Below are 24,256 nucleotides of genomic sequence, written 5' to 3'. Positions count from 1 at the left end.
TTTGTCACTTAGGTCCTGTGTCCGCTGCTGGTGGCATCTGCTCCATGGGTCTGTTTCATTGCAGGATCCAGCCTGAAGGAGCAGTTTCTCTTCTAGATAGATTGGAAAAGAGGAGGAGAAATGGCAGAAACACGCTGTAGCTCTCAAAGCATCTGCCTGCCTTACATGCCACTGGCTAAAGCATGTCAACTGGCCCAGTTCAATGTCAAGGATGGGGGTTTCAGACGCCTCCCACAGGATACACTGCAAGTCTCAGGCTGTGAGCAGGACTGCAGAATCATCCCTTAGCAAGGCAGTGACTACCTGGGAGCACAACCAAATGTGCCACGGGGCCTGGGCTACCATACCAGCTAGTAACATTTATTAGGACCTGGGGGGTTGGCGGGGTGGGGGGGCGGGGAGGTAGGGAGCAGCAAGTTTCAGGGGACAACATTGGTAATTGTCCTTCATCTCTTATCATCTGAGTTCCCAGCAGAGGCTTCGGTCCAATGTTAATTGAATGTGTGGGATGCAGAGCAGCCTGGGAGAGTGGCTCAGAAGCAGGGATGACCCTTTCCAGAGAAGACAGACTGGATATTCTAGAGACCAGAGAGCATGCAGGTTAACTTCCCTTAACAAAAAGGCCGGTCACCCAAGCCCTTGTACTTTATTCATCCCCTCATTTTAGTCTGACCGCCGAGTTCATGGGGTGAGCCAGGGCCCCCCATCTTTGTTCTCTCTCCTCTCCTCCAGGCTCAGGGTCTCCATGGCCTCTGGGGGCGTCAAGCGCTGGTTCCCTGCCCTCCTTTGCAGAGATCAAAAAATGGTTCCCTGGTTGAACAATGGCCCGACCATCTGCGATATGTTAACTGCATAATGGAATGTAACTCGAAGGGCTTTTAAAAACACGAAGAGAGATTTTATTGTAACTAATCGTGATGGATGGTGAGTGTGGTCACACTAGGACCATAAATCTTTGTGCCAAGCCTCGAACTAAAAAGCCAACTAACTCCAGGGTTCAGGGAGCCTGGTCCCCAGCCCTAGGCAAGTCCCTCGGGAGAGGTTTTGAGACCTCATCTGCATTAGGAGGGCAGACACCGTCCCCCGTGGCCCCTGCCCACCCAGTTCACTGCTCCTCTGCTGTGAAGTCACTCTGGCTGCCTCTGTTTGAGTCATGGGCTGCCCCTCGGCTCCCATGTGGACCAGGAGCCAGGCTCCCTGCGAGGGGATAGGGCAGGGGCTGTGGGGGCTCCGACCACTCTCCCATTTAATTAACCAGAAGAATGAGTCAAAGACCCGGGTGAGCTCTCAACAGACAAGTTCATGTGTAATAGCCGCTCCTGTTTGTTACGTTCACCCTTTTAGAACCATCTCGGCTCCCGTGAATGTGGTCAAGGCTCTCCCTTCATAAAGTTTATTTATTAGTCAGGTCAAGGTTTTATGGTCGCTGGTGAAGGAGCGAGAACACCGGACTTAAGGTCGGAAGTTCTGGACTCAGGAGTCAGCTCTACTGCTGTGTGACACTGGGCAAGCCACTTCACTGCTCTGGGCCTCATCTGGCTTTCCCATCAGTCATCTGGTAAGTGTCCATAATAATACCCGGGGTACCTAATGAAAAGAGCAAGTATGGGGAGCAAATGAACTTAGGTATGTTTCAAAGCAGTTTGCCAAACACTCAGATATATTGTTTTTATTCAATTTGAATTTGGAAAACACCTCAAACAATATTCCTAGATATTTTTCCCCCTAGAAAAACAAAAACAAACAAACAAACAGAAAAAAAAAAGAAATGAGAAAACTGGGTTGGCCTCACTTTCAAAACAGAGATATGGCATGGCCTCCCATCCCCACCCTCCCACCCTGCCTCACCTCCAACTTTCTTTTTTTAATCTTTACACTCACCATTTTGGAATCTGAGACTGAAGATGCTGCACTTTTTCATACAGAGACAGTGACAAATTTGTGCTTTGAAAAAATACTCTTCCATAATGGTGTCTTTACTGTGGATCTTTACTACTGAATACTCGAATTGTCTGCAGGGCAAGGGGCCAGAAGCCAGGGGCCACAGCCCAGGAGTCCCATAGGCCAGGAAAGGCACCCTGGTTTCTCCCAGGTGACTGTCCCCATCGTGGGCGTAACTGGGCTGTCATCAGGAAGTCAAAGACTCGAGTACACTACACTCGAGTACCCTGTTGGCTGTCCCTGGGCTGTCCACATCCTGAGCCCCACCCTTCTGATATTGGGGTTCTCCTGGGCTCTGTGGGTATCCAGATTCTTCTCAGGATACTTGTTGGACTTTTTGTCACTTGTTGGATTATTTTTCACTTCTATTTCTGCAGCTTCCAGAAACACTTTAAACTTTGGGTCCATTAGTTGCGTTCTTCTCAGGTTTCTAGGATAACAACTACAGATGGTTTCTTACGTTTAGATTTCTTCAAGCCTTTCTGTGGCATTTTGAAAATGAGGGGGAGAGAATTGTTGGGCTCGATTCTGAATCTTAAAACCACCTCTCAGGAGCAGTATAAATCTTTTTGAATTTATTAAGGTCATCCTTGGAAGCTAAGGTAATTCTCATAAGTATTCTATGGCAAGTTTAAAAGAATATTGTCTTCCTCTGTAGGGCATACAATTTGATATGTATATATTAAATTAATCTTATTGTATTATTCAAATATTTATGTCCTTATGTAATACTCTTGAGTCCTTTTGTTTTAGGGTTATCTAACTAAATAGCTTATTTTATTTTACTTTGAGGATCTCCGAATTTAATAGAGTTAATTAATTTATCTGTTTTTGCTTTAATAGTTAATCTATATATTATGAGAGTAACGTTTGGTGTTCTATTATTTTTTTTTTCTTTTTTAGGCTTATTTGATTTTCTCTCCTTCCTGTTTTTTTTTTTAAACATATAGATTATGTTTAATTTCTTCCTTTTATTGAAAAATAATTTAGAAGGAAATACCCCATTTTTGTTCTGTTAGTGGCAACCTTTACCTTTTTTAAATGCATCTTTCTTTGATCATTTCTCTCTGTCATTATAAATCAGTATCTATCAAACTTTCCCATGTGTATAATGGAAAATGTCTTGAATTTGTCTTTTACCTCATTAAATTGATTTTCTGCAGTATCCAACCTGCTGTTCAGATGATGGTTTTTAATTAATCAATTGTGTTTTCTCTCTATTCACTGTTCCCTTATCTCAGATTGTTTCTTTCTCATCCTGCTTCCTCCAGTGTCTGGATTCAATGTCTTCTTGAATATTGCTAAAAAAGCAAATCAGAAATTTCCTAAAGCTGTCCGTTTCTTGCAGTAAGTCTATTTGGCAAGACAGTGGTTTCTATTGCCCCTCAGGCGGTCTCTTTCTCAGGCCTGCAAGAGTTCCTACAGGGTACCGAGTCCTCTCTGCCCATTTAACAGGAGCTCGCCCTTCCTGCTACTTCCCCTCCAAGTGAAGACAGCTGTGTGGACCTCTGTCAAGGTTTCCACCACTTCCTCCCTGTGCAGGCTGCTCTGAAAAGGGAAGAGGGATGGAGGACAGATCTCCTGGGCCTCTTCTCCCATGTTTAGGGGTCATCCTTATGAAGAGCAGTGGTATTTGACTCACACGCTGACAACAACCAACCCTTTACTGGTTCTTCATTGCCTCGTGCAAGAAGCAAAACCATTAACATCTCTCAGTCAGTGGTGGGCCTGCCCCTAGACTATGGGTATTGTCTGATCGCATACAGAGGTGCAATAAGAACAGGTTTCTTTCAGTGACAGTGTGAGCTGTTTTTGAAAGGACATTAGTAGCTGCATGAACTCCTGTTCTCACAGTTGATGCATCGCCAGTAATTACAGCTGCGCACAAAGATTTAGTCCATAATGAATACACAGTTGTCTCATATTAATGTACAACTGGAAACAGCCTAGAGGTCCAAAAATACATACTAACTGATTGATGAAAGCTTGGTAATGCAGCCCTTAAAAATAATGTGGGAGAATTTAATACATGGTAATACTTCCATTGTTTAACAAGTAAAAAGACACAAAACCATGTTTAGGCTCATTTTTACAAAAGTAGTGTGTGTGTGTGTGTGTGTGTGTGTGTGTGTAAGAGGGAGAGAGAGGGAGGGGAGAGAGATAACTTAAAAATACATTGATATGTTAATGTCCGGGTGAGGTAATTCTAGAGATTTAAACATTTTTATTCTTTAGGCCTTGCTGAATTTACCTGCATTCTCTTCAATACGCATGTAGTACTTTGTATTAAGGGAAAAAAGGTATTTTTAAAAATCAGTTCATTGGAGGAGTTTGGGAACTCTTATGGATGTTATCTCCATATTAGACGATTTTGCTATTATCGTGCGCTTTTCTCCCAGTAAAAAAACAGAAAAGCTATATATTCTGGATATACTATTAATAAGAAATCATATTGATATTCATCATTATAATCCTGTTATACAGGGACGTTCTGAAATAACTTATGAGTTATCCAAAAAAAAAGTAGAATTCACTTCCTGTGTATGTGTATTTAAATTTTTTTTGTTAATTTTCTGAAAGCCGGTAACCATTTAGCTATGTGACACTCACAGACTGTGGGATTCTTGAATTAGAAGGGCTCTCAGGGGCAGTTGTCAGCTGGAGCTGGTAGGAGGTGTTTCAGGGCATCTCTTCCCAGCTGCGCATGTAGTCATGTCAGAATAGTAGCTTGAAATCAGCCCTAGTGGGGTATTTACACCATGGGAATGGGCAAACCCTAGTAATCAGGCCTTTGTATCTCCAAGAGCTTGTTGTTTATCAGAACACCATTCCTTTAGGGATGATCTAATCCATGAAGGAAGTGGGGCTGGGAGAAGTAAAGTGATCTGGCCACAGTCACATGACAGCTTAAGGACAGAGATGGCTTGACAGCCCGGCCTGCCTTTGGATTCCCTCCAGAATCTAAGTGTCCGCAGGGGCTCTGTTCAAATCAACACACCTTGGTTTTTGCCAATGCTGAAGAGAAACATGTTCATTTCATTTAGGAACAGGGAAAAACCTGGTTTCTAGAGTATAAAGAAAAATGAACAGGGTACAGATAGACACTACTTCGCATTCTGTGATTCCTAGAGTAACTGAGAGTGATAACTAAAGACAGTCAATCTACATGTGAAACTAAGCATTTATCAGATAATTGTAAAAAAAAAAAAAAAGAAAAAGAAAGAAAAAAAAAAAAAAGAAAGCTTAAATCCCTGTATTAGACAACACAATATTCTTACGATTTGTGCAATGATTTGTTAATTAAATTGCTGCTAAAACAATATTTATTTTTCACCTTAAAATCAGCCGAATATCAGTCTACAATCAATACAGTGTGGCCTGGAGGCTTCTCCTGCTTCAAATTTGCTTCACAAAACTGCTGCAGGTAATTTATACCCAGTCAATAAGACATGTTTCAAAAGCCACTTTTCCCTCCCAACAGGCAACCCTGGTCTAATTTACAATTGGATAAGAGCTGGCAAACTATACACACCTGAGTTAAATGTAATTTGTAATAGGATTTTTTTTTTTAAGCAGTAGTGAAAGATTTGATTTCTTCTGTTGGGTATGCAAGTAATCTTTGGCTATTTCTGAGACAATAACTAGAAAACATAAATTGCTTTTGTTTCCCTTTCAGGCATAATTTTTTGTTGTTCTTATTTGCGTGGGGAGGGGGAACCTTCGGGGACAGTGAACATCGAAATGGCCATTTCCAGTACAACATTTGCAGAATTCATGGGTAATAACTTGAGAGGCGTTATTATAGTTTGGATTTTTTTTTTTTTAAGGAAAGGAATTCTTTATTCCAAGGCAAATCTTGCCCTGTTGCCTTATCTTTTGGAGGAGGCAAAGGAAAAAGCAAGAGCTGTTAAATTTTGGCTGAACGAAGGACTTATAAATTAATCCCAGGGCTTGAAATCTCAACAAAGGTTGCAAGCTATAATTAGTGTTAGAAACTGCAATTAACATATTAGGAAGCCGGGGTACAGTTGGGGTACATCTTGTGCCGTGGGCGGGAACCATCATTAGAGACGTTCTCTGAGAAGTGGGTCTCTTAGCTCTCACCCCTCCATTTCATTCCGCCAGCTGCCAATTTGATTGGTTAAGTAGTTTAGACTGCACAGTCCTCTCTTTTTCTTTTGGATTGATGTGTTTATTACTTTTTGTGACAGTGGCTCCCAAGGCAGATGTTCAATAAAGAAAAAAAAAAAAATCTGATACAGACCCAAGTCAAGAGAGAAGCGGTGGAGATTGCAGAAAATTGGGAAAGTTATCATAAGCATAGAGCTGTTATTGGCGATTTTGCTCCCAGCATTTGTAGCAGTTGTGTTATTTACTCTTCCACCGACGGAAACCTAGCTGGGAATTATTGAAAGCTGAGTTTCCTGAGTTTTAAATTGCACTCGGTTTGTGTACATCATGCCAGCCAAAGGGTGAGGTAAATTGAAGCTCAGAGAAATGGGAACTGTTCTATCTCTGTGTCTCTCTCTTTCTGTGTGTCTCTCTCTTTTCCAGAATGAGAAGAATGGACTTAACTCTTGATAATAAGGTGGTGTTTATTTGGTGGCACCAGGGAGCAGGGTCAGGCTTAGGCGTAAGTGAAGTAGGTAACACTTGTCTTCATGGTTTTGGGGGGCCCTGACTCCACACCCCTACCCACCCCTATGGCTCAGTCAGGCCCCAAGGCTCTGGTCTACTGATCTTCTCTTTCCTCATCCTTTTCCACTCCCTGCTCATTCCCCATCCCCAGAAAGACGTACCTGCCCTAGACATGTGCCACTCTGCTGGGGACCCAGTGACAAATCCATGCAAACAGACTTGCTCCAAAACACTCCTGTGTGCTCTCCCAGCCCTGATAGAACCAAAACACGTTGAATCAGGTACCCCCTAGAGACATACCTTCAAGCTGCAATTCCCTCAAATGGGCTTTCACGACCCCCAATTTCCCAAACCTCCAGGTTTCCTGTCTGGACAAGTGCCTCTCGTGTCACCCCAAAGGCCATTTTTTATCAGGTTTTTACCCCTTCCCTGCCCGGTTAGTGTCCTTCTCCACAGTGTGTGAAGCTCTGCATCTATAATGCCGCTCCACCATGCGGCAAGAATACTGCAGTCTGGGCTCACTGCATTTTGGAATACTCGACCCAAATAAATGTGTTTGCAGGGGGCTGCCTCTCTTGGCATGTCCTACGGCCCATCCGCTCACCAAAGCCCTGAGAAGACCCAGAGTAAGAAAACTTGCTTCATTTTGGCTTTCCCCAACTCATCGGGCCAGTAAAACAGTTATTCTACAGAGATTTATTGAACATCCTTCATGGCACGCCTCATGCTAGGACCTGGGACAGCAAAGGCAGCCTGTCTCCTTTCTTTTCAAGAACGCTCTCTTACCCTCCAAGGTACTGATTTAGATGAACCCAGTGTTCCACAGAGCAGAGCACACTTTGAAAAAAATGTTTCCTTACATCAAGCGAGTGGCTTTAAGGTGGAGGTTTGAGGCACAGTGGGTATTCTGGGGCCAGGCGGGCCCTTTCAGTGTGACATGATAATCACAACGTTCAGAGACCAGCCTACGTGGCTGGCGTAAAGACCTGTTCCTGAGAGCAAATGAAGCTTGTGGTGATAAGAATGTAAAGGACTAGTTGATGGATCTGGTAAAATATCAGAACCACTTTCCTCCAACCCCCCTGGCCCATCCTAACCAGCGTTCTCCAGCCTCCCCACTGAATCCCTCAGAAGGGTTGGGAGACAAGGGCCAGGGCTGGCAGGCAACACAGCTGTGTGATGATGTTATTGCTCGCATTTTCTCCAGGGGAGCTGAGATGTGTACAGCCCGGCAGGACCCATCGCCTGGCTTGGGGTATTTATCACAGGCCGGAAAGTAGCCTTGGAAGTTCAGAGCTGAGACAGGTGGCTCTTCTGCTGAGAACACACAAAGATCTGAAATTTCAGCTTCCAGAAAGAAGTTGAAACACAACAAACCAGGGAGGGGTATCAATATTCCCACCAAGTATAACGGCCAGGTTAAAACCACAGTGTATCCTGTTGCTTCTTTCCTGTCGAAAGGGGGCTTCTCAAGGTGATCCGGGAGAAGGTAATGTGTGTGGGCATGGGCGCTCAGAGAAAACATGAAATGCGGCTATGAAATAACAAAAACGCTGCTTACTTAGCAATGACGTCCCTTAAAGATAATTCAGGCACTCTGTCCTCTTATTGTGGGGGTTTGATGCCACTAGTCTTGGTAAAACCCTTTCTGCATGGAGGAGTGTGTGAGTCTAGTGCTGTAAGGGGCACAAAAGCTGAAGACAGACCTTCCCTGTCAGCAGAAAGCTTAGTGTCGAGCTCTGGAGGGTGTTATGGGCTACATGCCACTCCCCCAAATCATGTCCTCAGGACCTCAGAATGTGACTGTATTTGGAGGTAGGGTCTTAAGGAGATAAGTAAGTTAAAATGAGGTCTTTAGGATGGGCCCTAATCCAATCTGGCTGGTGACCTTATTAGAGGAAACTGAGATCCCAGATATGTGCGCACACAGAGAAAAAGACCACGTGAGGACACAGCAAAACAGCAGAAAGGCAAGCCAAGCAGAGGCCTCAGAAGAAACCAAACCTCCTGACTTCTCGCCTCCAGAATGGGAAGGAAATCATTTTGTATTGTGTAAACCACGGGGTCTGTGGGACTTTGTTTTGGCGGCCCTAGCAAACTAATACAGAGGTGAAACTTGATTCAGGAGTAGAAAACAGTTACATTAAAGGTCAGAGTCCTGCTAGAGAAAGTAAACAACATGGACAATGAAGAAAGAGAGAGAAGAAGAGGAGTGGGCGTGAGCAAACATCAGGAGGGGGCATGGACTGTCCCCAGCTGTCCCCACAAACCCTTGCACAACCAAAGACCCCTTATTCTTATTTGAGAAACACTGGCCAGGAACGCACCAGCCTGTGGAACTTGAGAAGTGTGTGCGTAGCAGTTTGTTTCCTGAGTGACGACAATGGGTCCATTTGACCCTTTTTCTTTTTTTTTTTTTTTTCAGATGGAAAGTGAAATTTTGGTAACACTACCCATCAAATATTTTCGGTGATTTCCAACCTCCATTTTGGCTACTTAAGGCTCAGAAACATTGATGCTGGTTTCTGTAGAGATGAAATGATGGAAGGGAGATGTGAAGACTCCCAGCTCCTCATTTCAAAAGAGATTTAAAAAATCAAGAAACTGCCACATGGTCAGATGAGCAGCAGAGAACCTGAAGATGGAATGGGTTTTCGATTGAGGCTAGGAAGAAATACTCTAAATAGTGCTGGAAAATGCCAGTTTTTAAAAAACAAACCTCCCCGGATGTCTGCATCATATAAATCTAATAAGACAGAGTGAAAAATATTGGATTTATTTTTACAAGTTAGCTGTGACCTTCTGACCTTCTGAATGGATTCACTTCGCACGGTTCGTCTTAAGGGCCTTAGGGTGATGACTAACTCATAAAAATAAATCCAATATTTTCCCCTTAGCCATGTCATAGCCAATGTAAGAATTCAGATGATGGGGCAAGGGAGGTGGGTTTTCATTTCGTTTGACCTCCCATTATGAGAGGCGCTGAGCCCGCAGCCCTGGCGGGGACTCCAGCTTCCAGCCCTCCTGTAACCTGTGTACAAAGGAAGAAAAACAAGGCACCCACGTTGGGGCCAAGCCCAGGGCAAGGCGTTGTGGAGCCGTGCTGGCCAGGCAAGGGGTCCCGGCTCATCTAGAGAGACACCCTCTTCCTGGACTGAGCGAAAGGGCGATACCCTCCCATTGTTTGGGGTGGGCCAGGGGGCAGATTTGTAAAACGGCTGCTATTCTTCAATGAGAAGAAAAATCCCACCTTAGGAGAAGGGTCTTCACAGCGAGAGGGAATCCCGCCTCGGCAGAATAGTCTAGATTGGGCCTTCATTAGGCAGAAATGCCACCTGGATTGGAGCCTCGGCCCTTGTTACCACCAGGGACCTTGTGCATTAAACACATAGGTCCTAATGGCCTGCATGTCAGGCACATGATGACACTGAGGATACCAGGTAGCAAAACCAGGCACTTCCTGTCCCCATAGGCCCTGTGGGCTGAGACAAGATTTAGAAAACTCACCAAATAAGCATCGTAAGCCATGTGTAATCACAAACTGGGATAACTTCCATGGACAGGACATCCGAGTCTATGGAGGCCAATAGTGGCAAGACCCTGACTGCAGGTGGGAAGGAGAGACAGTCCCAGGCTACTTTCCCGAGGAAGTGACATGGAGCTGAGAGGACAGGGAGCTAACAGGTGGTGGGAGGGGTGAAGGAAGAGGGACCAGCGTTTGTGAGACAGGCTGGGTTCTCAAAGCAACTCTGAGGCAAGCATGCACCTGGGGTTACCACCTACAGGAGGGAAGGGGAGGGGAGGGAAGGGAAGGGGAGAGAAAGGAAGGGAAGGGGAGAGGAAGAGAGAAGAAAGGCAGAGGAAGGGAGCGGAAAAGTGGGGAGGGGAGAGGAGAGGAGGGGAGGGAAGCATGGGGGAGAGGAAGAGAGAAAAAGTGGGGAGGGGGGGAAGGAGAGGAGAGGAGAGAAATGTCAATTGTACATGCCAAATAATGGGGCTACTGAGATGGGGTACCTATGAAAGCATTCCTCACACCACTTTGGGGTCACCTCCAGAGTCTGGGACCATCCGTCAGCAGAGGTCCCACCTGCCTGCCCAGTAGGGAAGCAAGATGCACCATCTTTTACCTCTCAGGTGCTTCTTTAGACTTTTCCTCAAAACCAAGGCTCCGTGTACAATCTACCCCTTTTCGGTAGCAGAGATACCTAACAATCTAAGGGGAGGACGTAGCTAAACTCCCATCACTAGGTTATGTAGGGAATGCTTGATGCAAGCCTCCGAGGGAGCCCCTCGGGTGGTCCTAGCGAGCCGGGTTACTTGGTATTCACCCGGCCACAGGTTGTGGACGGTTCATCCTTTGATCCTGTCTGCTCTCAGACGTTCTCTTTCCAGACCGATGACGCTGACTTTGATGTCTTTCATCCAACAGCAGCCCCCTGGCCCCCGGGCCAACACTGCAGCTTTGCAAACTGTGTGGCTGCTTATTTTCCCTTTTAAAAAAATGTCTGTCCTTTTTCTAATTATAAAAGTAAAATGCTTTTTGTTGTTGTTTTGGTAGCTGTTTAAGTAATTCAGGAGTATACAAACAATAGAAATGGTAGTCCAGGTCTCTCTTAAGTAGAGGATAAGCATTGCACTGACCCCCATCTGGGGTGCAGACAATCAAGGGTTTCCTACGAGGCCGGATGGCAAGAGAGCAGCATGGCTCATGGGCAGCGTCACAGACCTGTGTGTGACAGGAGGCCTGCTCTCAGATCCTGGCCGCGCCACTTCTCTAGCTGTGTGACCTCGGACGAGTTATGGATCTCCTCTGAGCTCCACTTGGAAGCTTTGGTGAGGATCAAGTCAAAGAGTGGAGGGAACCCTGGGAAACAGCACTTAGAACAGGGGGAGCACTCTGAAAACATTCACGTGCCCTCAGCCGAACCCATGGGCAACCCACAAACCCAGCCCTCTTCAGGACGTCCGCCTCAGTGAGGGGTCCACTGTCCACCTCGAAACCCAGGCATCCCCCTTCACACCTCTTTGTCCTCCCTTCCCAAAGGCAGTGCAGGAGCCAGTCATACGGACTCCACTTCTGCTCTGTGTGTTCTTCACTTGTCCCTTCAGTGCCCTGTCCATCCAGCTCTATCCCACAGGATGGCTGGAGCCCTGGATTGCTGCTGGAATTGTCAAATGGCACAGCCCCCGTGGGGACTGTTGGCATTTCCTCAACACGAACACGCAGTTCCCATAACACCCCGCGATTCCACGTGTAGGCAGATACTTACAGAAGTCTTCAGAACAGGTGGTCATTCAAAACTTTACACAACTGTTCATAGCAGCTCTATTCACAGTAGCCGAAAGGTGGGAACCACTCAGATGTCCGTCAGAGGATAAATGGATAAAAACCAAATGTGGTCCATCCATATAAGGAATATTACTCAGCCATAGCAAGGAATGAAGCACTGATAACGGGCTACAGCACGGATGAACCTCGAAAATGTTATGTTGTGTAAAACAAGCCAGACACAACAGGTTACATATTCTAGGATTCCATTTATATGAATGGATAAATCCATGGAGATGGAAAGCAGATTAGTGGTTACCAGGGCTGACGGGGAGGGGTACTGGGGAGTGACTGCCTAATGGGTTACCGTTTGGGGTGATGAAAAACTCGAGAACTAGATGGTGGTGCTGGGTGACAACAATGTGCATGTACTTAATATCACTGAACTGTACACTTAAAAATGGTTAAGTAAATCTTAGGCTATTTGACCTCAATAAAAAAAATGGTGTACCCTTTGACCAATACCTTCCCATTTCCCCCTCCCCACCCTCCACCATTACCCCTAGTAACCCCCATTCTACTCTCTGCTTCTCTGAGTTGGACTGTTTTAAATTGTATATATAAGTGAGTTCATTCAGTATTGGTCCTTCTGTATGTGGCTTATTTCACTCTGCATAACGGTCCTCCAGGGTCACCTCAGTTGTTGCAAAGGGCAGGATTCCTTCCTTTTTAAGGCTGAATAATATTCCATTGCATGTATATCCCACCTTATTTATTTATTTGTTTGTTTGGTTGGTTTTTGGCCAAAGGGTAGAAGTTGCGGTTTTGCAAAACAAATGAGTTTCGGAGATGTAATGTACAGCATGGTAATGACAGTTGATACTGTCTTGTATACTTGAAATTTGCTAAGAGCCTAGCCCTTAATTTAAATCTTCTCAAGGCACACAAATGGTAACTATGTAGAGGTGACAGATACGTTCGTTTGCTTAACGGTGATCTTTTCACAATGTACACGTGCATCAAGACATCACATTGTACACCTTAAATATATACAGTTTTTAATGCATAAAAGACATATCAATAAAGTCTAAAAGAATGACGTGTTAGTTCTTGAAATTCAAATTTAACAGCGCATCCTGTGTTTTGTTGGGCAACCCTGTCCCCAACCCGCCGTTGCTCTGGTGTCTTCTTCCTGGCGGTCCCCTCCCTGCAGGCAGGCTCTCTCTTCCTTCTGCTCTCCTCGTCTCCTCACCTGCAGCCTGCACAGGATGGGCTTTCTGCCTGAGACTCTCTGCCAGCCTTTTCCTCTCTGTCATTGCCTTGGACTAGTTAAGTGGCTTATCTTGATGAGGGGAAGTTGGGGGACAGTTTGAACTTCCCGTAAGCCACAGGCCTGCATCCCTCCACTCCAGCTGCCCTGCTGCAGGTCAGCACTGGTTTGCCCTCCCTCCAGATCTTTAATATCAGCAATAGCCTCCCAGCCGGGGCTCCTATGACAGTGTTTGCCTTCAAGAGCACAAATTAAAGTGATGCCACCAAAGGCAGTAATGGTCTTAGCAGAATCAACAGAGAGTATCGGGAATCCCCTGTTTAATATTAAGAGTGACTAAGCAGAGGCACTGCCCTTCCAGCCAGGCCTGTTCTGAATACCAGAGAGCCAGCCCTGAGTGGGCTGGGAGACAGGAAGAGGGAGGAGCCCCGAGCTGCCAGTCACCTGCTCAGCTCCCATGCCAGCCCTGTGGGGCTACGCGACAGAAGGTAAAGGTCAGGAACTCTCAGCAAATATTTAGAGGGCTATTCCCACGTCCGGTGGGTTTGGACACACGGTAATCCTCTTCTGGAAGGGCCCCAGTAATCCCTGAGCAAATGCCTGGCCTAACCGGTAACTCCATGGCTGAGCCAGCCCGTATCCCCTGGGACAGCCAGGGAGGGAGAAGGGGAGGCCCACCCCAGCTTGAGGCTTGACTAGAGAACACCTACTGGAGAATGCTTTAGTGTGAGACCGATGGGATTGGGGTGTACAATATTTTGTTAGCTATAAAAACATTTACAGAGGGGCGGCGGGTTAGCCCAGTTGGTTAGAGCGCGGTGCTCTTCACAACAAAGTTGCCGGTTCGATTCCCACATGGGCCACTGTGAGCTGCACCCTCCACAACGAGATTGAAAAACTACTTGATTTGGAGCTGATGGGGGACTAGAAAAAAACACTTAGAAAAAGAAATTTGTGGAGCATGTACTATGTACCAGGCTCTGAGCTATACGGGCTTCAGAGATGAAAGTCGTGGTCCTTCTCAGAACCCAGAGTCTGATGGGGGAGCTGGTCTGTAAGCTCTCCGAGGACAGGAGTTTGCTCATGATTGGCTCCCTAGCAGCTAACAAGGTGAATGAATGAACAAAAGAATGGATGAATGACTTGTAACGCAATGGGGCCATCACCCCATCTCATGAGCCTCAAGGATGGCTTCCTAGGGATGGACTTAAAGAAGCATCAGCGACAACCCGGCAGAGAGGTGATGGAAGGTTAGGCCCAGACAAAAGCAACAGCATGTGCAAAGAGGGACCGTCCCGGGGGCGTGAGACTGAAGCTGGAGCCACCAGCAGGAGCCATGTCTGCAAGGTTCAGTTTTGAATGCGCTGAGTGTGAGGTGCTTGTGAGCTTGGGAGAGAGGTCTGGGCTGGACAAGCTGCTCTGGGAGATGGTCGGTACCTAAATATATGGTTGGTAATTAAATACATGGAAATGAAGAAAGTCATCTAGAACAGTGGTTCACAACCAGGGGTGATTTTGACTCCCCGGGAAACATCTGGCAACGTCTGGATACATTCTTGGTTATCACAATCGGGGTAGAGGGAGAGTGCTACTGATCTCTAGTGGGTAGAGGCCACAGATGCTGATAAACATCCTGTTAGGCACAGGACAGCCCCCACAACAAAGACTTATCCGGCCCCAAATGTCAGTAGTGCCGAGGTTGAGAAACCCTGGTCTAGAACAAAGAGTAAGAAGAGAGTCTAGGAGGGAACCCTGAAAGCTCTGACATTTAAGGGAGAGCAGGTAGATGAGGAAGGAGTGATCAATGGAGAGGGAAGAAATGCATACAAGAAAGGAGGAGACAGGCAAGCAAGAAACAGCGACCCCAGTTAGGACACAGCAATGGGGAACAATGACATACCTTTCTTAGTTGAGATCTTCTCATTTTCATTCTTCTGGCCCAAGTGAGACCTATGGGCAGCCCAAATTCCAAGTACCTGGAATACAGAATGACCCTCAAGGTAGGCAGTGTAGCCAAGGGAAAAGGACACAAGCCCCAGCACTTTTGAACTATGTCGCTTAGGCAAATGGCTCAGGCCTCCTAAGCCTCAGTTTTTTCATCTGGGAAATGGGTTTGGGATGGTGATCAGGTGAAAAGATAAATTTAACACATAGTAAATGTTCCATTTTTCTTCCTTTCATTTATTATCTTGTGGCAGGCTTGCTTATGAGTTATTCTTAGATGTTTATTCAGTCTATTCTCAACTTTGCCAAAATGCTACTGAAAACAGGACTGGTCTTTGGGTGACGTCTCTGGCTGCTTCCTTACCTTGCAGATAAAGTTTGGCTAGTTGTTTTCCAGGCTGTTGATGTGAGCTATTTGTGAAGCATGTTCCCTCTGCCAACCATTTCTTTCTTTCCTGACCGCCCCCTAACCCCAGCTTTCTCTTCCCCCTCATTCTTTCGTACTTTGCATTAAGGATGACCCCAATGGTAGGGCCAGGTCCTCTGTGATACAGCTGGGCTTTTTTTTTTTTTTTTTTATCGTAGGAAGCAGGAAAAAAGTAAAAAGTCACCAGATTGGAAACTCTTTGAGGACCAAGGCATACCAGACCTTTTCAAACTTTCTCATTGACATTACTCAGCAAAGGACGATAAACTTGACCCACCCTTCATCCAGCCTCCCAGGCAGGGTTTGGGGTGTAATGGGGGCAAGGATTAGGCGATATACTCCAGGAAAACGTTTTTTGTCAAGTCCCCTGTTTGATCTCAACATTTTAATAAATTAAAATTCTAGTTGTTAACATATAATAATATGATGTTCATTTTAATATAAGAATACAATTTTATATTCATTTTTAGCTGAGTTTTATGGTCTCTCACCGTCCCCTAACCCATTAGTTTTCCCAAGGTACTGAGATACACCATCATATAATCTCAGGAGGACCAGAGTATCTCCCCTTGAGGTCAGGTTCAACTTGATCTCGACAAAGACCCACATGCGCTCCTTGGGTACCATATACCTTTTGGACATCGGACAGACTCCTAATGAGGAAGGGGACGATGAGGAATAAAGGCCAACAGCCATGGGGAGCATTAGTCTGGAAGAAAGAATTCTCCTGGGCAGATCCCAGAATTCTCCACAGCTCTGAAGAGAATTTGATTTTTTTTTTTTCCAACTAGAGTTTTGGTGGTTAACAGACAATGTCACCAACTTATTTTGGAATCTTACTGAGGGCGCTTGATGTCATTCCTGTTTGGTAATGGTTTGGCCATCTCAGGTATTGAAGTTGGAGGTGTATGTTTGCCTACCCCAAAGCCGTTCATTCCAGACACCCTCTGCAGTAGCAGACATGGCCAAGCGAACTGGCTGTCAGGGCCTCCCAAGAATGACGTTGGGGAAACACACTGTCAAAGACAACGTTGTCTTCTTTGTCTCTTGAGAAAGAAGTCATCCCCAGGTTGCTCAGGCCCGGAGGGAGTTGATTCTTTGACACATCACATGCATTGCAGTCAAGTTCGCAGAGATTCCAAACAGCGATTGCAGTTTCCTCCCAGAAAAACAATGTCTGCTTATTTTTTGCTCATGTGAACAAAATGGCTCATAATTTACATAATTAAAATTCCGGTGTCTTTCAGATCATAACAATGGGTAATTAACATTGTTACTTGTCAGCTGGGAACTACCTCGGGAGGAGGCTATCCGAGCCCGGCCATTTTTATTTTGGGCCACATCTCGTGGACAATCGGGGCTAATTGAATCACCCCCATCTCATCGGAAATTAATGGAAGAACATTGCACGTCACTCTCCGGGCTCGCCATTGACTCAGAAAGGCTGCTGCTCAAACAAGCCTATGCGAGATCAGAACCTCAGCTCCGTGTGGAGGATGGTGGCCTGACAGTCTAATTTAGGAGCGTTGCTTAAAATCTTAATCAGTGCATTGAAATTAACAGAGGCGAGTTGCGACACCATGTTTGTTGTTTATGGTTATCATTTTTAATAAACGTTAAAATGCTTTTACAGGTGTGGGAAAAGGCACATCCGTGGGACACTGCTCTCCTAGGTTTGTACTTTCTATCAAGAAAAAAAAAAAGTCATCGTCGAGAATGAAGACGTAACATACTCATCAGAGCTTGCCTTCCTTTTATTTTGTGGTTCCCTGAAAGCTATCTGCAATCTTAAGCCGGGGGTCCATCTTCCCTGTGCAAGCGATATCTTGATTGACACATCTCCAAATAAGCTTGTGAATAGCTCTCCGTATTAGCCTCAGAATAATTCAGATGTCAAATTACGGCTTGCAGACTCCTTGACTCCTCTCGGGCCCCAGAATGGATTTTTTAAATATTTGGGAGAAAATATTAAATTTTGTTCAGGTTGGGTCAAAGTGCATATCACTGGGTAATAAAGAATCACGGAGGCTTTTTGAGCAGGGTGGGGGCTGCGTGGATTTTATTTTGTGCAACAGCTGTAGGTCAGGCTGAGCCCTGGTGAGCAGTGTGGAGTTTGCGAGCCTGTGGCTTTCGGCATCTTGGCAGTTGGTGGTGGGTTCCCTTTGGACAGACAAGGGAACCAGAAAAGAAAGAAGGGAAAAAACGCAAAGCGTTTTCTCTCTGTACAGGACTCCTGTCTGATGTCATCTGTAAATACGCAACGCAGGTCTAATTGCGCCTCTCTCTAGCAGGGACAGACGATGAGATCTTAGTTACTTGTTTTCATCACCCTTGAAAGGGCACTTGCCGAATCAGCCCGTATTCCCGTCCTGCAAACCACACAGAAGCATTTCTCACAAGGGACAAAGGCAAAGCAGAGCTAGCCGGCAGATAATGACCACTTTTCATAACATTTGTTGGATGCTCTGGAACGTGTGGCTGAGAAAACCTCTCGTTATTACCGGCTGTTTTTGCAGCTGTAAATATTTAACCAAGAATGCTACCTGCTTTGTGGAAAGACTTGCTAATTACCCCTGCTTCCCTCTATAATTACATATTGTTATAAAATTCCATGATAATGACACAACTGTGTCTTCTTCATGCAAGGGGTAAATTTATACCAAGTCGGCACCTGAATTTCCATAAGCAATTAGTCGACACATTTACATCCCTGTGTTTTCCTGTGATTTTATTGAAATGAAAGCTAATGAATTACATCCAATTACAGCCAGCAGACAGCTAGCAACTTGATGTGCATTTGGAACCGCAGTTCCACTTCATAAGCAAAGTGAGGAAGAGAACCATGCTGCCGCTTACTGCACTTGAAGCAGCCTGAAAAATTAGAAATGCCTGCCTGAGAGCAGCCACTCTGATGAACAGCCCTTATTGGAGTTGGGGGTTCTCTCGACAAAATGCTTTTCGAAGAGGTGCACATTTCTAGTCTAATGAATGTAAAGTACCGCTCCTGGCGTGGAGCCTGATTATTGGTGGAACATCTCTATAAAAAATAAGTCTCCCCAGGTGCCATAATAAAACCTGAGACAATAATCCATAGTTTATAGAGTTTGTTGAGGAGAGGGAGAGATAGAGCCCTGGAATTCAGGAAATAAGAGACAAATAATATCCTTATCTTTACTTGAAAACATGGGCATTCCTACTCTTTTGGAAATCTTAGCTCTCCAGGAGATATAAGAGACATATCCCTTCTCTAGGTTACAGAAAAATAAAAAAATAAAGAGGTTTACCTGCTTTAATCAGGACAGCATTCAAAGATACAAAGCCACAGTTCCTGAAAAACAAAACAAAGTAAGTGGTGTGGTGATACAGACACTTCCAAAATGAACGTGTCTCAAATGAACAAATATGCAGGTTTTGTTTTCTTTTCCTTTTTGTTCCCTCGCCATCTTTTCTTTCCACCCCTCTTCTCCCGGTGTATAAACGCAGACATCTCAAAATGTCAAAAGCAGAGAAGTGACCCATCCTTTAACAATGCAGGGGATGATCATGCTCCCATCTCTGCGTCCTTTCAGACGCAAACACAACTCCCAGGTTTACAGGCTCTCCAGAACAGTTTTAAACTTCATGATGAATGTACTTATGTATGTGCAGTGGTCATGACTATTCCTACTAGCACTTTAGTAAGTCTGAGGGTGGTGGCGTAATTATACCAGGCAGGGAGAGGATAATCAGTGACAGCCCTGTCACCAGGCCAGGGACCAGGAGCTGATAGGTTCTGCTGCCCAGTCCAGTCAGGAAACTATTCGATTTCCTCTCAGTGGCAGGGCTGGAGTGTGGCTGCCTAATGGTTTGCTGTCGATACAGTAAAAATGCTAACCATCTTTACATCTAATCCATTCTGAGAGGGCTCTTTACATAAACGGTATTCCAGTTCTTCATTTTCAGAAAAGCCAATCAAATAAGATTGAACCACACAGGCTTTGGTACAGTGTGTTTTGTTAAGTGTGTGTTTTTTAAAAACCACAATGATTAATTTTGAAACACGGCATTTTGTGTTAAGTTGTCTTTGACTGTTTTCTTCCTCGTTTTTTTTTTTTTTTTACAGGCTCTGAAAATCAATGCTATGCTTCACTGCCATCTATCTTGATATAGTAATAAATTAAGTGGGAAGTATTGATATTTTTGACGGAGCTTTTAAAATTTACATACTAATGACAATTATACCCTTGTGACTGTTGATTTCCGCTGCTGTTGACTGCTCGTGACTTGGGAAAATGGCATCTGAGTTTCGCCTGTTTGCGCTGATGTTCCTTAGTGACACGGGCACCTCCATCCACGTCTCAGGTGAGGTCTGTGGGAAACACAGTCCCAAGACAGGGAGAGCTCAGAATGCCTTACCCATCTGCTATCTTTCTTGCTCTCCTGAAGAAGCTCCACAAGAACCCCACCACGGACAGGCCGACAGGCCGGATGACCACAAGCTTGGCAATGAATGGATGACCACTAGGGTGGTATCCAAATATTGAACAATGGTGAGCAATGGGGCTGGATGACCATCTGCTTTGCCAGATGTTAACCCCATTGGTGCTACATTGGGGGGAGGGAGAAGGTTCTGGGGAAAGGTCAGGGCACTAGGCAGCAGAAGACTTAGGAGAAATGGCTATTGACCAACTGGTACAAGATGTCCCGATATTTAATACTGGTGCAGACTGGGTCAATTTGAGCTCTGAATATGAGCCCTCCCCCAAACTTAGGAATCTTGGGGAGGTCACAGAAGTAGTATGTGCCCTTCCCATTCCTTAAGAAAAACAAATTAGAATTTCAAAACCTTGACACTGAGTGTGTTGCTTACGCCATGCTTCCAAACTGTTTCTGACAAACTCTGAGTTTGGGCAGAAATTCAGACGTCCACCACTGGCTCTCCTCTTGCCTTCTCCTTCCCTCAGCATAAGTTAGGGCATCTTCTCAGCACTGGGCAGGGGTGTTGGTTCTGAAGGGGAGACAAAGCCCCGGCAGGGATGTAATTAAAGGGGCAAGGTCAGGGCAGCGATATGATTTTATTTCATGAAACCGAATCCCTCTGGACAATTTGACAGCCCCCCCCCCCCCACAGGGAGAGGACCAAGAAAAATACCAAGAAACTGGCACATAGGCCTCCACTTCATTTGAACAATTATTTGGAGGAACTGGGACAGCCTTGAAGCTAACAACAGTTTATTCACAGAGATTAATTTGTCAGTAATATTGATTGTCGCAGGGCTGATTCATTCTAAGATTCCACAAGGCCCAGACGGCAGCTACTCATGCGTGATTTCTCCCTGTAGAATTTCCAGATTGTTTGAGGAGGCAAGTCCAGGAGACACCCCACAGCCAGTCCTGCCCGAGGAGATAGACACTGCTGGGCCCATCCCCAAGGCAAGGGGGTGGTGGATTTTGTTTACACATCTCCAAGGCAACTGTAAATTGTTTGTTTACATACGGGGTCTTTTTTCCCCCCCTCTAAAGCAGGTCACCCAGTTACCCAGTGGTCCAGGCGCCTCGTGTGTAGAGGAGCCAGTGGAGCTTTCCAAACTCAACCTGAAGTCATTATGCAGGATTATCCAAATATTAAGGCTGCTGAAAGTTGGGCTTCTCGGGTTTCCTGCTGCTCAGAGATTGCTCGGTTACATCCATCCGTCCAGGAAGTGCCTTTGCAAGAGTGTCTGTAAAGAAAGGAGCGAACATATGAGAGGTGTGGAGGAGCACTCACTTTCATCAGAGGATCGGCTTTCAGGATGATTTGGGAGCCCAGAGCGTCATTGTGTTACACTCCGCACTGAAATGCGCCTTGTTCCGCTCTTTGTCTCCCCCCTCCCCCATCGTTTCTTTGAGTGTTTTCGAAAGAAAAAGAGGTGTGTTTTTTTTTCTTCTTCCAAATTGCGCTGGGAGGCAAATTCTTGAACGGTGTAATAGAAAATGTTAGACAATATTCCTTACCGGAGCTATTGACATTTTGGATAGTTGTGACACTTTGATTTTTCTCAAAACATATGGATCAAGCCTGGCTGCATTATTGGACAGGAAGTCCTGATGAAAGACCTTCCTTTATCTTTCTTTGTATTGCCCCCCCTCTGTTTGTTCGTGGCTTTCTCTCTGAATATAACCGTGGTTTTCTTAAGCTGTCCGGGGAGTCGTTATTGCCTTACTAAATATTTCATGGTGCACAGCACACCATACCTGCCAACTGTCTCTTATTTGTTGTCAGAAATAAAGGGTTCATTCTTCGGAGAGGGAAGGAAAAGATCGCAGGTTTTATTCTATTGTTTTTATTTTAAAGTGTCTCCGATGCACCAAAAAAAAAAAGAAGAAGACTGCATGGCAACACAGCAAATCTAGGAGTTGTGCTCTTTTATGTGCCGAGGACGCGGCTGGCCATTTATTTATTTATTTATTTGCAGCTTATTTATTTGCTGCGCACTCTTTTCTCTGATTTCCAGCACTTGTTTCCTTGCAGTTTCCCTTCCTATTTGTTCAAAAGGGAAAAGTTCAAAGCAGCTCTGTCAGCTGAGGGAGAAGCCTGCTGAATACTAACCCTCCAGCGCCCGCCTGGGCTGACCTTGAGAGGGGAGCTGTAAACGGTTCCATTGCAAACCCGCATGTGTGTTTTGTTAGACCAGGTCGGGAGGGGTCAGGGCTCACCTGAGGCCAGTAGAGCCCAGCCGACCTGCCGGAGCAGCGGGGTAATGCATTTTTAAAAGGGACATTCTCGCCTCTGAATGGGCCTAATATGGTCTCTGTTTAAAAAGCTGTCAGAATCCCAAGCACACACTCCATAAAATATAAATAAGTACTTACTGTTTGCAGATGTTGCTTGTTTTTCATAATGTTTGTATTTGAAGTCTCGAATCCTCACTTCCTGTCAGGCTCCCTCATGCCTCTCTCCTCCAGTTTCCCAAGGAACAAGGGGGAACTTCAGATCGCAATTTCTCAATGAAGACGCTTTCTGTCAAATCTGTCAGCGTGCCTGGCACAATTAGCATTCTCTTTCTTTTCTTCTCTCTCTCTCTCTCTCTCTCTCTCTCTCTCTCTCTCTCTCTCTCTCTCTCTCTCTCCACAGAGGTTTTTCTCCCCACAGCTTTACCTGGGCCTGGAGAGCCACCTCTTTTGTTAGCAGCATTTGAAAGACGCTTAAGTCTCAGGAAAGTGTGATTTTTGAGGCCCTGAAAAGCGATGCTGTAACTCAATAGGATTGTAATCTGCATACTTAGATTAATTGGAAAGAATTAGGAACGGGACTACGGGGAGCCTCCATCATCGGTCCTGGGGAAATTTGTAGATGGGCCCTCATACGTCTTTGCCATATCCATCCCAGGAGTCCCGTTGATAAATTCATGTGCAGGTGTCTGATTAATTTATACATGCGTTTGGCTGTATCTGGATGGTTTGTCCCCTGAATCTGGCCCCACGATTCCTACAGTGGTCTTTTTCTTGCCTCCACCGCACAGTTGGAGCTCACCCCCAGCTCCAAAGATTCAGGGTGAGGACCTGGAGGGGTGAGGTGGCGCAGGCTCCTTCTCTGGGTCAGGTGTAAGCTCTTCTCCCGCCTCCTGCCTCCCTTCTTAGCTTCTGCTCTGGTGGGGGTGATGGGTGACAGGTGGGACCTCGCAAATCATTTTACATGACAAAGCCAGGAGGTCATTTATTCCAGAGTTCCCGATGGACCATGCGTGAAGAAGACTGTAGAAGTTGCTATTTGTTCTGCAGCCCTCCTACGATTCGCCCGGACATTCTAATAACCCACTCTCTGGGGCCCCACCACGCAGACTTAGACAGCAACGTGTGAGCTCTTCCTGCAAAGCCTGTGGACTGGCTGAAACCGGTGGTTTAGACTTGTATGTTTTTACCTACTCATTTTTTTACTGTTTATGTAGTCCTCTGGTTACAAAGGCCAGCACAGTCCCCATTTCTCAACCCCATTCCTGTCTTTACTTAGAAAGCGGTGGCTTGGGAGGGCCCCACTGCGCGGTTCCAGCTCTACCTACACAACCCTCGGTCCTTAGTCCCTCAGTCTGAAGCTGGCCATCATCAATAGCCTCAAGAAGTGATAGCCGGCTGCCCCAATCCCAAGTGACTGCTGACAATCAAGGAACCCATCCACCCACTTTAGCCAGAAATTCATGACAATGCCATTCACTTGCAAGTTGCTTTAATATCTATTATTTTAAAAAAAAGAAGAAAGAAAGATAAAGAAAAGGAAAAGAGAAAGAAAAAAAAAAAAAAAAGAGGAGACACACGCCACGCCTTCCCTGGTTTCTCCTCAGTTTCAGGAGGATGTGATAATGAACACACGCCCAGGACGGCCTGCCTCCGTGCTGGAATCAGGTCAGTGGGGTTTGCTTCATCTTTAAAGCACAGCGACCATAAATCAAGATGAAAATCCTTCAGCCCCAAAGCCTTACCAATTGATACAATTTGAAAATGGGCAGCCGGAGAGGCTGGGGAGAAAGCTGACATGATGACTTTTATAATAGCAGAACGTTTAAGGTTATAGAAATAAAAGGAAGAGGAGGAAATCAGGCGCGTTGATCTCTGCCTTCAGGCTCTCTCAGCTTACTGGAAGCGCCAGCAATTATTTCTGCTCTGGCTTTCCCCTCCTTTTTTTCCAGCAGTCTGTTTGAAATGAAGCAGAACCGGGCATGGCAGGCTTATCAGTGTCGTTAGCTGACAGCGGCGCTCGGCACACCTGCTTTTACTTGCTGCCATTTCAGGCACTAATGCCACAGAGAATGTT

General features: G+C 45.6%; 2 long non-coding RNA genes across 6 annotated transcripts; one reads left to right on the top strand and one right to left on the bottom strand.

Moving 5' to 3' along the window:
- The first annotated feature begins 412 nt into the window (after positions 1-412).
- Positions 413-21,105, top strand: LOC148757603 (uncharacterized). Of its 5 annotated transcripts, none has more exons than XR_016022103.1 (3): positions 413-5,365; positions 19,592-20,018; positions 20,992-21,105. It is a non-coding gene; the product is annotated as an uncharacterized LOC148757603 (long non-coding RNA). The 5 variants fall into 5 exon arrangements; XR_016022100.1 differs by lacking the exon at positions 20,992-21,105 and having other exon boundaries at positions 413-600; positions 733-5,365; positions 19,592-20,345; XR_016022099.1 differs by lacking the exon at positions 20,992-21,105 and having other exon boundaries at positions 413-924; positions 1,405-5,365; positions 19,592-20,345.
- LOC141567513 (uncharacterized) lies at positions 16,922-22,508 on the bottom strand. The gene is made up of 6 exons (XR_012490186.2): positions 22,321-22,508; positions 21,008-21,188; positions 20,339-20,476; positions 19,711-19,837; positions 18,774-18,817; positions 16,922-17,858 (listed from the first exon to the last, which is right to left on the bottom strand). It is a non-coding gene; the product is annotated as an uncharacterized LOC141567513 (long non-coding RNA).
- Between the last annotated feature and the right edge of the window lie 1,748 nt (positions 22,509-24,256).

This window comes from Rhinolophus sinicus, chromosome 8 (assembly GCF_057876585.1).
Source record: "Rhinolophus sinicus isolate RSI-liver-muscle chromosome 8, RSI-T2T, whole genome shotgun sequence".
NCBI classification, from domain to species: domain Eukaryota; kingdom Metazoa; phylum Chordata; class Mammalia; order Chiroptera; family Rhinolophidae; genus Rhinolophus; species Rhinolophus sinicus.
The sequence above is the reverse complement of the archived record's forward strand: the minus strand, read 5'-3'. Positions and strand labels throughout refer to the sequence as shown.